Raw genomic sequence first — 7,898 nt, forward strand, 5'->3', positions numbered from 1 at the left:
GTCAGTTTCTTGATTGGCGTATGCCTTTCAGTAACCGGAAGGAGCATTTTCATACAGTAAATGCTTCAAGTGCATCGTCAGGTTGTCCCTCATTACACACATCAAACCAACAAATATGTTTCATGTCTTTGACATAGGAATCACTGTATAACCTCTTGTACACTCAGAAAAGAAGGTGCTATCTAGAACCTAAAAGGGTTCTTCGGATGTCCCAATAGGAAAACCCTTTGAATAACCATTTTTGGTTCCAGGTAGAACCCTTTTGAGTTCCATGTAGAACCCTTTACACAGAGGGTTTCTTCATGGAACCCAAAATCGGTTCTCCTATGGCGACAGCTGAAGAACCCTTTTGGAACCCTTTGATCACTAATACACAATTTTAGTCCCAGTCTATATATGGCTATTATATTCTGATCACTACATCCAATGGGTGTGGATACTGATTTAGAGCAGATTTCTGCCAAATTAGTAAATATGTGGTTAATACACGTGGAGGATTTAGTTCCTCTTCTGTTTGTAATTACATTGGTAGGTTGACAGACCACCTGAACAAAATTGCAGGCATCGGTTTCAGCTTGAAGCTTCTTTTTGAGTGGACAGCTTGATGACCACCAGTCAACATTTACGTCACTCAGACAATATAACTCTCTGTTGATATCACATGCATTGTTGAGCATTTCACACATAAAGTCCAAATACTGACTTTTGGCACTTGGCGGTCTATAGCATCTTCCCACGAAAATAGGTTTTAGGTGAGGCAAATGAACCTGAGTGAGGCAAATATTACATCCACATCATCTGAGATCAGGTCCCTTCTCAGCCTATAAGGACTATGTAACTTGTTTCAGGAAACAAGGCTCAGGAAATGTTGCACGTCACTACTTCACAGGAGAGCCATTTGAACGTGAACCTTTCTTTTGTTTCATCAAAATGCGTTTTTTTTGGGCAGAAATGCCTTCTGGAACATGTGAACTTTCATGTGCCTTATTAACAAACTTGTATGCCATCTGTAAATATTAATTTTAAAAAATCAGATGTTACAAGTTTCTATTTTTGTCAGAAAGTCATTTTATTTTCAAGTTAAAGTGTACTGTTAGCTAGCTAGCTAATGTTAGCTGGCTGGCTCGCTAGCTAACGTTACTGTAGTGTATTAGCGACACCTAGTAGTGCCATACCAGCGGGGCATAAGGAGTCACTGGAGGAACAGAAGGAGGCTGAGCCTGAGAGATCAGGAATAAAGTACAAGTCAATGATGTCTGAGTCAAGTCGATTCATTACAACTAGCGACGAGGATATGGATTTAAAATAAACCTTATCCACTCAAGAAGCTGGGAGAGTGCAGGAAAAGTGAATATGTTCAGTTAACACAGCTAACAAGCAAACAAGTGCGCTTGCAAAAGAAACTAAGAATAAAGGCACTGAGCTTACCTTCTCTCCCGCTGTTTGATGTGCATTCCAACCCAGCCAGTGTTGGTTTGCGATGGGAAAAATGTCTTAATAGTTTCAAACTGTTCATCACTGCTTCAGGAGTCAAAGATGCAGCCCTGCTGGTCAACAGCCTCCATTGCTCTTGCTTCATCCATTAGAGTGGTGAGAGTAAGGTCCCTCTTGCGCAGAAACCATTTGCGCAACACATTCGAGTGACATTTGTTTAGGCAAGCTGAACAAGCAAAGGCGGAATCATTGGACACGTTTGTGGGCAGACTGAAACAGTTGGCTGCTACATGTGATTATGGAGATGTGAAATATGATTACATAAAGGACCAAGTGATTGACAATTGTCACTCAAATGTGTTGCGCAAATGGTTTCTGCGCATGAGAGACCTCACTCTCACCGCTCTAATGGATGAAGCAAGAGCAATGGAGGCTGTTGACCAGCAGGTGGACAGAATGGAAAAACTAAATGTCAATGCAATTCAACAGGGGAAAAGTGAACAAAAACAACCCAGACGGGAATGGAGCAAAATATAAAAAAGGAAAACAATATTTGCTTCATCCATCAAGCCATCTAATGATGACCAAACTGTTAAATGTTTCAGATGTGGTCAGGAGGGCCATACTGGACGGGCATGTTCCATCACACAAGGTAAACAATGTGACAGAGATGGACATTTCTCCAAAATGTACAGGACAAAGACAAAACTGAATGTAAATCAAGTCACAAACACACCTGCCATACAAAATTATAAAACCGACAAATGTGAATTCTAACTGAAGGAGATAGAGTTCATGAGTTACATTGCCTCGAAGAACGGCTAGTAAACTACTGTGGTAGATTTAACCCTAATCTGACAACCATATCTAAACCACTGAGAAGACTCACAAAAGCATCATGAGACGTTTATTTTGTGAAACTTTTGATACAACCACAGTCAGGACAATGGACTACAAGTGACAGAGACAAAATGGACTACAAGTGGCAGAGTCTGACACACTGCCTAGACAAGTGACTGCACCTGACGAGGCCATTCAACTACAGTCTTGACCATGAAAAGTCAATGCAACAAGTTGTGCACCTGAAGGACTATGTTAGATAGATATGTTGCCAGAATGGAGCAGAATAATCTCTGGCACAGTCTCAATGGTAGGGCAGTCTACCCCTAGCCATCACGGAAAGTTCCGGCAAGAATTCTTGGCAAATAAACATTGTTAACAAAAGAGTTAAGCAATGTAGCCAGAGCAATGTATCCAGAGTTATGGTTGGTAGTTTAAAGAAAGTAGAAAATAAACATTACAGTATGTTGTTGTTGGAAAATTCGTTAATACTGTATACAAGAGATACTTTATTTTGAGTACTAGATAATGTTTTGTTACGTTATAATGCATAGATTAGGGGCGGCAGGTAGCCTAGGGGTTAGAGCATTGGACTTGTAACCGAAAGGTTGCGAGATTGAATACCCGAGCTGACAAGGCTATGCTTGAGAGACCAGAAATAAAGTACAAGTCAATGATTCCCGAGTCTGAGTCAAGTCGATACATTAAAGTTACGTGTATGATCGGAGTAGTAATATTATTTATATCTCAGAGCCATTTGCATTGCTACTTATAGCCTAATGTTAGCTAGCTAACATTGAACCTGGTTGGTTAGCTACCTGAATATTCATGCAGGGTAGTACCATTATGAGTTGGGATTATCTTTTAATTGTTTAGCTAGCTAGCTACTTGTCTAGACAAAATAATCCACTCTACAAGTAACCATTTCAATAGAATGTTCATGAACTTACCAGTTAACTGTCGATAGACGTTACTGGTAAATTCGCTCTGGCTATCAACCCCGATTTCAGAGCACTCTCGTCTGAATGTGCGAGAGCGCAGAATAACTGACGAATTTACGAACGCTCAACACCCGTTGAATTTGGCTGGTGTCAGTAAATGATAACAAAAGTTCATAATTCAATTGTTGCCCGCAGCATAGTTGCAGTCACCAATGCTCATAAGAACAGCCTAACCAACGCTGCTAGGGCAAGTAAAATGGTCAGAGTGAACTGTTCTCTAATTTGTGTCTGGAAGTAGCTAGTATACGTTAGCCAGTTAGCTTGAGTGCCTGACTGCTGTTGTTAAGTCAGAACGCTCGGATCAACCCTACTCCTCGGCCAGAGCGTCCAGTGTGCGCTATGCCCGCTCCAAGAGCGAAATGCTCTGAATTTCTAAACGGACAATCTGACAACACTCTGAGTTTCCGAACGCCCAGAGCACACTCTGGCACTCCAGATTAAATTTACGAACACACCTGTAGTATAAACCAATTTTAAGTCTTTCAGTCTTTGGTTGTTCTGTACATGGTCACACATGTGAATCCTTAAAGAGATGGGTGGGGCTAAGGCTTTAGCGGGTGTGAACAATGCCTAATGGGTGTGGATAAAGAAGAGCTCTCCAGTAGGTGCACTGAAACAATTAATGGCAGGGTTTCTCAAAAGGGAGGTTTCAAGTTTATCTACTTCCAAAACAGAATTACCTTCCCATTGTTTCTCAAACATGTTCTAGCTCTGAGTCTATACTTTTATCTAATGTAAAAAAACAACAACATATGTCTCTCTGGCCATACATAGCAAGACCTCCTTCTTTTGCATTCCTATCTTTCCTGTATATGCTATAACCATGCACAGCTGCTACTGCATCGTCTAATTATCTATGTGTCTTTCAGAGATGGCCAGAAATTGAATGTTTTCTGATGTTAGTAAGTTGTCAGTGTCATGAATTTCATTACTAGCCAGATAATGATCATTTTGTGCAAAAAAAACAACTTAAGACAGGCCCATTGGGCTAAAGATGGACCAGCCCACCTGACATTTTCCCGAAATGCCAGATGGCTTGTCCGCCCTCGGCTCCTGCCAACAGTAAGAGTTCCTAAGTTAAGTGATCTACATCGTGCAGTCAGAAGAGTGCCCCCTATTGGTTAACCACCACAAATTCCAGCCAATACTTACCCACTCCAGGGGGTCTTATGACCAATACAATTATTAGATCCAGCCATGCTGGGCATCATCATTGAGATGCCCAGCATACTTGGAATATATACTCTAATACAGACTCTTTTTTCCAAAGTTATTAATTTGAATGAACAAAATATGTTTAACTAACTGGTCTACTGAAATGCATTTGATCAATTTTGAATATTTACAATTTTAAATTTTGGGAACCCCTATGATAATGATATAAGTCAGTCTACAATTAAAATATCTTATCGTTCTCTCTCTCAAACCAAATGCAAAAGTGGAAAACCAGTGACTTGTTAATAATCTGTGGTGTATGCAGCTATATGGTTGTTACACTATGTCCCGCCCATTATCAGAAATTACATTTGTCTCTCTTATTTGAAGATTCAGTCCTTCCTTAATGGTATCTCAATGCAGACATACACACAGAATGGCACGTATATATGTATCAGCTCTGGTCCTCTACGGCTTCTGTAAGTTTCTCTATCTTCAGTTCAGATTTTAATAGATTTGGTCATTCAAACATGTGTGACTGTGTTTAGGTGTGTATGTAGTATATGTGTGCAAAAATGATTTTGTGTGTGAACAATAGCTTTTTTATTAAATCACACCAGATATGCTGTACATTCCATGAGAATTACACGGAAAGTTATGTTTCTAAATTTGTTTTCTCTCTTTCAGGTTTGACCCCTGTCATCTTGGTCTCTCCGCCACCCTCAGTGGTGGTCCATCCTGGGGATAATGTCACCCTACAGTGCACTAATGGCCTTAAAGGTCCAGGACACGTTGCCTGGTTCAAACAAGTCAACGTCTCAGAGCCTCTGTGCATCGCGTCGATGTACAGCTCTCAGCCTTTTGTCAAGCATCACAATGGTTTTCAGCCCAGCCATATGGAAATGTTCATCAGCAATAGAACAATCGTCCTCAAAATCACAGAGGTGAATGTAGCTGATTCTGGTGTTTACTTCTGTGGAATGTACAATCAGTACTTAATCTTCACCAACATGACTTTCCTGATGGTTCAAGGTAATCTTTTCAATTATTTCTCAGCTGTGACAACTGGATGCAATGAAATGTTGTGCTATAGGGATGCACATAAAAGAGTTGGAAACAAGTTTTATGTAGCTGGAATATTAAACTCTATTAAACTCTCCTATTCATCCAAAAGGTTACAAGGATTCTGACAAAGAGCCAGAGCAATGTCCTGAAGGTATGCTTAGTCTGTTATTGTATGGTGAAAATCATTTAAAACATACATTTTATGCCATATCTTGGATCTGAGCTAGTAATTGTTAGATTAATGGGGTCTAGTTTAACTATTGGTCTGGTAGGACAGGATGATGATGGAACCATGTACCTCCTTCCCCTGGTTGTGATCCTGGGTGTTGTGACTGCTGTTCTACTGATAGTCATCCTCATCCTGGTCCTCAAGATCAGACGAGACACAAACAGACACAACACAGGTAGAAGCCCATTTCATGATAATATGCGACCTGTGAACTACACTTTGAATGTGAACGTTTTCCTATTATATGCTGCACACTGACTATCAGAAGAGACAGTGTGCTCACTAGAATGGAATGATCCATTAATCCGTTCTCTCGTCTCTCTTTTATATCATATTTAGGACCTGATTCTCAAAGACAACCACAAAATGATCAGGTAAATACTGTATTGTTAAATACTCTATTTTCAGTGACATTATTTTGTAAGCAATTCAGAAACAGAAAATTACAACTTCAGCCACTTTCATGATGTTATACAGAACTAATATCCAGATTCATTGAATTATGCCACCCTGAATTTCACCTCCAAGAAGAGGAAGATGGAGAGGAGAAGAGAGAAGGAGCTGGACACCCATGTAGTGTATGCTGCTACAAGATGACAAAGTGGAGGAGGATGGAAGTTTGGTTGGCCATATCTTTGAATAGATTGATTTGCCATATCTTTGAATACAAGTTTAAATCTTGCTATATTGAATCTGTGTAGTTATATTAAATGGATTTAAATGTAAATAAATCAATCTCTGCAGTGTACGTTTGTTAGTTGTCCCTCAGGGCTACTGTAGCCCTCTCCAACTAAGTTAGGCCACACAGCTCCATAGTACAGGAGGATGGAACGGGAGGGAAATTGGTTGGCCATATCTTTGAATACATTGATTTGCCATATCTTTGAATACAAGTTTAAATCTTGCTATATTGTATGTGTAGATAAATTAAATGTTTTGAAACATAAATAAAAAAATAACTCTGGAGTGTTTGTGAGTTGTACCTCAGGGCCACTGTAGCCTTCTCCAACGCAGGTAGGTCACACAGCTCAGTGGTTCAGGGTGTGGTTAGAGAGGAGTTAGAAGTCAAAACACAACTGTTTAATGGTCACAGGGGAATAGATGCCTCTTTTGACCTCTCTTAACTTAGATCTCTGTTGTGTGTGTTAGTGAATTGGTATTTTTTTATAGGGTGACCCTGAGTGCCAAAAGTACCCAGCAGTATTTGTCACTTAAATTGCCTTTGTCATGATGTTATTCGTCCCTTAGTATTTCCTCTCGCTCTCTCTCGCTGTTGAATCTCTTTTTTTAATGGGCAAAGTATTTAAGTGACTGTAAATGAGGGGATGATTTAAGGGGGTTAGACAGTGACACTGACCAACTGTTATTTTCCACTGTGGTGAGCCTTACATGCGTCATTCTCTCTCTCTCTCTCTCTCACGTTTTCTTTCTTTCTCGCTCTTTCTGCTGAAGACAAGCAACCTGCACTACAGGAAGACTGGCATTCAGCTCTCACCACACCTCTCAGTGCATCAAAACCACACGCTCTTTTCACACCTCGCTTCATCTGTTCATCTGGACGATAACTCCGGACCTCTCCCCCTCAGTTAAATGTGCTAAGTACACTCTTTAAAAAAAGTCCTATCTAGAACCTGATAGGGTTATTTGGCTGTCCCCATAGGAGAAGCCTTTGGAGAACCCTTTTTGGTTCCAGGTAGATCCCCTTTGGGTTCTATGTTGAACCCTCTTTGAAAATGGTTTTAGCTGTAACCAAAAAGGGCTATCCTATTGGGACAGCTAAAAAAACACTTTTGGAAACAAACAAGCTAAACTATTTTTTCAGTACCCTGATCTGCACACAATACCTCATAATGACAAAGCAAAAACAGATTTTTATAAATGCTTGCAAATGTATTAGAAATAAATGACTGAAATATCAAATCTATATGCCAAAACACTACAAGCTTGGCACACCTGTATTTGTATAGTGCATTCGGAAAGATTTCAGACCTCTTCCCTTTTTCCACATTTTGTTACGTTACAGCCTTATTCTAAAAAAAAATCCCTCATCAACCTACACACAATACCCCCTAAAGACAAAGCAAAAACAGGTTTTTGAAAATGTTTTCAAATGTAAACAACAGAAATATCTTATTTACACAAGTATTCAGACCATTTGCTATAGAGCTCAGGTG

This window comes from Oncorhynchus mykiss, chromosome 21 (genome assembly GCF_013265735.2).
Source record: "Oncorhynchus mykiss isolate Arlee chromosome 21, USDA_OmykA_1.1, whole genome shotgun sequence".
NCBI classification, from domain to species: domain Eukaryota; kingdom Metazoa; phylum Chordata; class Actinopteri; order Salmoniformes; family Salmonidae; genus Oncorhynchus; species Oncorhynchus mykiss.